At 40.9% G+C, this 6,127-nt stretch overlaps 1 protein-coding gene across 2 annotated transcripts in view; it reads left to right on the top strand.

Moving 5' to 3' along the window:
• The first annotated feature begins 281 nt into the window (after positions 1 to 281).
• The window catches only part of FABP6 (fatty acid binding protein 6), a 38,726-nt gene continuing 32,880 nt past the window's right edge, over positions 282 to 6,127 (top strand). Inside the window, exons 1-2 of one of the 2 annotated variants that reach the window (XM_042880759.1) lie at positions 282 to 495; positions 1,532 to 1,619. The gene's annotated coding sequence lies outside the window, so the exon portion shown is untranslated. The remainder of the gene's footprint in view (positions 496 to 1,531; positions 1,620 to 6,127) is intronic. The other variant, XM_042880758.1, reaches the window with a different exon arrangement.

Genomic DNA, 6,127 nt, shown 5'->3' with positions numbered 1-6,127 from the left:
TCACAGGTCCTTACGGACGAGAGGGGCCGAGCCTCTGCGGCAGCTCCGTCGTTTCATTGGCGGAGGGAGGAGCCGCTCCCAGAGGAGGGCGGTCATTGGCGGGAGCTGACGTCCGTCAGTGGAGCGCGCGGTGGTCGGCATGCGCGCTGCGGGCGGCCGGGAGGGGGCGCAGGGGAAGATGGCGGGGCACGAGGGCGGCCTCGGGGGGTTCCTCAGGCCCCTCTAAGGGACCATCCCCGGGGGAGGGGTTGAGGGGCGAAATCGGCTGTAATGGGAAAAACGTGAGGGTGATAGGGCGCTCGTTGCGTTATGTGAAGTAAATCAAAGATGAATTTTTTTTTTAATTGGGTTTATTGGGTAAAAGTGAAAAGCAGGTGGGGGGAAAAGAGAGGGGAAAAAAAGAAAAAAGTTAACGTTTTCCCGTGGGACGTTCTGAGTCAGTGGTTTTCTCCCCGTGGGATCAGTGCTTGGTGTGTGGGGATTTGCTTCTCCCAGGTAGGAAATCATGCACTTCTTAAGCAAATTTTTTAAAAAAAGAAAAATAAAAGAAAAATAAATAAAATATTTTTAAAAAGAGACACGGTTTAGGTTGTTACATGTGTCTTTGGAAGCTGCTTCCCTTTGAGGAGCAGAAAGGAGAGCGCCGTTAGGAGGAGAGATGGGAGGTGGGAGCAACTAAGGAGGTGGGTGCCATCAGAGCGTGGGTGCTTCTCCTTCCACATGCTGGTGTCAGGGATATGTTGCTCAGTGACACACAAAAATTGCTGTAAATAACAAGCCCAAACTCTAAAGTTTTCTTTAAAAGCAAAACGTCCCCTTTGGATCAAGGTAGTGACTTCTTACGGGCAGGTTTTGAAGGGGTAGGAATTGAGCTATACCCCATGTGTTTGCTTTAAAGCATATAAATAGTGGGTGCAAAGCCAATGAGACTTTTCTAAGAAGTAAGAGGAAAAATCATTAATCAAGTGTAAGGCCCAGTAGTGTGCTCACCTTTTTTTTTGTTGTGGAAAATAGGGCTACGTGCAGATTACAGCAATGCGAGCCATTTTCTTAAGTAATAGACTGGGAGTATTCTTTAACAGCAAAGCAGAGATGTATAACAGTTAGTTCATTGCTACTCATGTATGGACCTGTGATCTGCTGGCTGTAGGATTTCAGTAGAGAATAAGTATTAAAGTGCTCTGTTGGCCTGAATGCAGTGGTTTGACACGTAACATGCATGGACTCTGCCCCATTTATATCTGGTAGTGCTTTGCTTCACATAGTAGTGTAAATTGTATAAAAAACATATAGGAACATCAGGAAAAAACTAGATGTATTTCTGGAGGCATGCATCACAAATATAGTTACTATTGCTTAATATAGTTAAATGCTATGAAAATATAGGTAGAATCACTTAATTTTTTATGTTTTCCCATCGTATCTGTTATACTGCTGGTTTGGTAATGTGGTTTTGTAGGATAGAATGTATTTACTGGGGGAACAAATAGTAGATACTGATTTTAATTTTTTCTTAATTATTTTTTCCCAGGCATGCTCCCAGCTTTATCAATCAGTATCACAGAGAAACAGCAGATGGATTCGACATACGATCTGTGGTTTTTAAGAAATCATATGTGGTAAGCTTTCATAAAACTGCCTACTATTAATATTACTGCCTAGGTCATTTTGAAACAATTTTGTTTGGCCAACATTGTAAGATATGTGACCTGTATCCTGAGGCTATAATACTTTGAGAGATGGTAACTGTCCAAGAGCCTTCAAGGCTGAACGTGTCATTTCTCAGAATTCTGGAGAACAGCAAGAAGATTTGTCACTACTGAATTACCTTAATTTCAAGCTGTTCTTGAGCAAGGATTTCAGTTTTTTTCTTTATGTTCCACCTGGCAGAGTGCAGTAGTGGCACTCAAAGATTTGCAGAAGTTGCAAACGATGCAGAAGGGGTTCTTATCTTGAAAGAGGCTGGTGTCGTAAAAACAAAAATAAAAACGGTCAGACAAGTGTAAGGAGGGCTGTGCTGTTTTTTCCTCTCGTTTCCTTTGTCCTCTGCAATTGTGTCGGCGTATGATGCATCAGAAACCTTTTACCTTATTCAGCTGAGTCCTAGTGCAGATTATAAAAACATATTAGTGAAGATAGCTCATATGTAACACCAGAACTGTTTTCACATTACTCTCCTACGCAAAGAACTTGGCTGTGCTTGGAGGTACTCCAGCTGTATTTCAACAGTAGGCCAAACCGTACTCTGCCTGCACAGAGCCGTTCTGCTTGTTAGAGCCATGCTCATCTGTTCTAATGCTGCTTTCCCTGTAATGTCTTACACTTGTAGTGTACACTTGTTGTGAGGAAAAGGCATCAGGTTAGCCCTCAGGGTTGGCAGGATGAAGGGATACATATTGTCAGAGCTTCTTTTTATTGGTTTTAGTTTCCGTATTTAAGAGAGGTAGTGCTACTGTGTTTCAAAAGGCAGGAGAGGACAGAGCTGTTGCGGTTCCTGCTATAAAACAGCGCGGCTTGTGTATTTACTTCATATAGTTGTGATTTTAACTGTGCTATACGGATAGTTCAGTTAGCTGCAATTCATTTTCCTAGTGCTGCTGTGCCCTGGCATAGAAGAATGGCGTTAAATTCAGAGCTTACAAGAAATTACCAATTTATACAAAGAGACTACTCCTTGAGCTAATGGAACATTGAGATCTAATAGCTTAGCCCAGCAGGCTTTTTGTTATGTTAAATTCAGACTTCTGTAAAGGATGGGCAGAAAATGGAAGATTTCCGCTTCTAAAACTTCGGGGAGATTAATGCTTACTGAAACCAACCCTGCTTTTCATCAAGTGTTGCTTATGGCAGGCAATTAGCATTAAAATGCTGAAAGCCATCTTTTAGTCCGTTGGAGTCCGCAGTAGTCCTTATGCGAAGCAGGGGAAGCGAACCTCGGTGTATGATTTGTTAACACCTCTCGAAGTTTCCTTGTAATAACAAACTGAGGAGGTAACCTCTAACCCGTCCAACCCAACCACTGCAAACGTGGGGGGAGGGAGGGTCTTAAAAATGACATATAACCAGCTCTTTGTCCATGTTATTTACGTGTTCAAAGGAGCTGCATGTGCTTGTAAAAATAAGTAAATAGAACATTTATATGTTGTTCTACTCCAATGGTGAACAGAAATAGGATATCACAAGTAACCCTGAGTGGGAATGCTGTTAGCAGTAGGCATGTACATGCAGGATGAAACATGTTCATTGAACAGAAAAATGCTTGTTGTATAACTTTTCTCCAGCCCAATCTTTGTTGATCACCATTTAATTTCTGTTTATTTTAAATGTAGTCTGTAGTCTCCTGAGGATAGGGTTTGTCTTTCTGTGGCTGGTTTGCATAGAGATTAGCATAGCTGAGGCCTTGTTTCTGTCCCCGAGCCTTTACAAACTGCCAAATGAAAATGAATGAAGTTAATGAAACAAATTGCACAATTTCTTTAGATTAAAATGAGTCTCTGTTCAGCGATTGGCAGAAAGGACAAAAGTAGAAAAGAAGCCATGAATTCAAGGGAGGAAGGAACTCATAAAATTGGAGTGCATAAAATGATGAATGTGAAGGCAGGAAAAATGCAAAGTTATTTGAAGATATATTAACAGACTGAGTGGCAGAATTTACACTAAGCTTGAATTGAGTGAGTAAATGGATGTGATGAGCTTGTGGTAAAAAGCAGAGGTGGTTCTATCACTGCATCAGTATACACTGGTGGAAGAATTGTGTTTCTAAGCTGGGTCATGGTAAGGATCAGGTCTGGCAGCCTTGTCTATTGAAATGCTTCTACTGCCAGATATTGATGCTGACTTTTTTCTGTCAAGGCCAAAAGGTCTTATTGCACCAAACTAAATATTAATAGGAAATCTCAAAGTGTATGGATAATCACAGTGTGTATGTGCTTCACTTGTACAGTGGTAACAACGTCATTCTGTGTGCATTGGGTTCAATAAACGTATGCTGCCATGAGAGGTCCAACAGACAATGCAGGCACATCCACAGGGTTGAAATGGAACATTATATACCACAGGCATGTCAGGGAGCCAGTGAAGCCAAAATTGTTTTTTTTTGCAGCAGGCAGCTAAATGGTAGCTGAGTATTTCTACCATTACAGGTGAAACAGCCTCAAGAATGGGCTGCACCTTGCAATTGCCTAGCAGCCAGAATTCGTTGTTACTGGTGTCCAAGGTGGCTAGATACACATGCATTCACTGTAGCTGTTGATGCTGCAGTTGATCTATATGTAGACAAATGGAAACCTTAAGTGATTATGTGGACTTACAAGAAGTCTTGATAGAATATCAGGTATTTTTTCCTGATTTCTGGCTGTTATGTAAGAATTTTAGGTTAGAAGTTTACAATTTGAAGCTCTAACAAACTTATTCAGGTTCTGTGACTCCACACATCAAAGGGATTTTATGTTATCAACCAGCAACTCCTATCTTTCCTGTCAGGAGCAACACTAAGAAATAATGCACTTTGGAAAATGCAACATTGTTCCACTTGTTGATTGGGATCATAGTGGCAACAGATTCCTGTGGCTGTCATAGTGACAACAATTTCTTGTGACCCTGAGCAAAATCTGAGTCTCATAAAAACCCTCAGTAGGTCATGGTTTAAGAACCATGGTTTTATACTGAATTACTTTAAAATGGATTTAGTAACACAATGTTTGCCAGTCAAGCTCCACAACTGTGACATTTTCAAGGCTTCTGTATTCAAAAAGAAAATAAATGTGACCAGCGAAAGCTGATGTGCATAAGTAATTCAGAAGAGGATAAGCACGTAATAAAGGCTGGGTCTTGGTTGTGTGCTGCAGACTTGCTGCTTCTATAGCAAGTTAGGAAAGTAGTGCTCTTAAAACAGTTACTTGCTGGAATACCATTTTTGATCATGGAGGAAAAAAAAATGTTTTATGTCCTTATGAGTACTGAGCTGCTATTGCTGGGTTTGTGAACGATCATAAAGGATTTATAAAATCTCACTGTAAGCAGGCATGCCCTGAAAGTCTGCTCTGGAATATGGAAAGTTAACTAGCAGCTAAATTTCTCAGGAACAAGAGAAGAAATCATTGACTGGGGCTCTGCCCGATGTCTGTGTAAAATTGATTTAAATCAATTACCGTAGATTGAGTTGCTTAAAAAATTACAAATATAAGTGAGCCCTTGGGGCAAGGCACTGGCATTAGCTCACTGCTGATGTGCCTCATGCTTGTTTTATGATTTTTAGAAAGTGTGGTCTGAAGCTACTTCCTGCGCTGTCATGTAATCTCACTGATGTCAGTCATCTTCTGAAATGAGTGCCTCTGTAGGTACATGAGATATCCACACAGTATCTCCACGCATTAAAATAAAGCAAATTCAAGGTGCAAAATTGAATCTCATTTTATATTCTTATTTTATATATCATATTTTAGTATCAAATACCTTATGTCCCGTCTTACGAGGGTGCGTGCATTATAACTGTCTTCAACAAAAAATCATTTTAGTATGAACTAAAAAAAATTAATATGCACCAAAAGCTGGTATATAGTGTCTCGCAAACCATGGTTGTTATATTTGAGTGATTAACTTCCTGATTATAGCTTATTCTTAGTACATCAAGTACCAGCCCTTTTCCCACAGATGCCTGTCAGTATTAAGAGCTGTAGTAGGGAACGAATCAATTCATTTATGGATCAGTTTTTAGTGCCCTGTTGTGATGGGTTTTACTGAGACTTGGAGTCTCAGTAAAGCAAGATTAGTCTTAAATGTAACCAAGAAATCAAAGCAGAGTTGACAAATTGTTTGGAATGCATTGTCAGACTTAGTCAGCCTTTGCAGTGCTCTGGACATGAGATGTATCGGTGTAGCTACAAGAAGCTGCTGGGCTGGGGTGCTGCACATCAGCAGCTTCGTGCCTGATTTGGGTGTGAAATAACTCCAGTTCCTTCTTGCTGGAGCTGCAAACGTTTCGGTGGGCTGACAGCCCCTCTGACTACTTCTTCATCAGGCAGAGAAGTGCGTCTTCTGCTGCATGGGGTAGATTTGATCTGGAATACACTTAAATGAATAACGTGGACTAATTGATAAGGAAAGTTTGTTTTTCAAGAGCATTTTG

Source organism: Lagopus leucura, unplaced genomic scaffold, assembly GCF_019238085.1.
Source record: "Lagopus leucura isolate 7727_CA_CO unplaced genomic scaffold, USGS_WTPT01 Super-Scaffold_100027, whole genome shotgun sequence".
NCBI classification, from domain to species: domain Eukaryota; kingdom Metazoa; phylum Chordata; class Aves; order Galliformes; family Phasianidae; genus Lagopus; species Lagopus leucura.
Note: the sequence above shows the minus strand (reverse complement) of the source record. Positions and strands in the feature narration are given on the sequence as shown.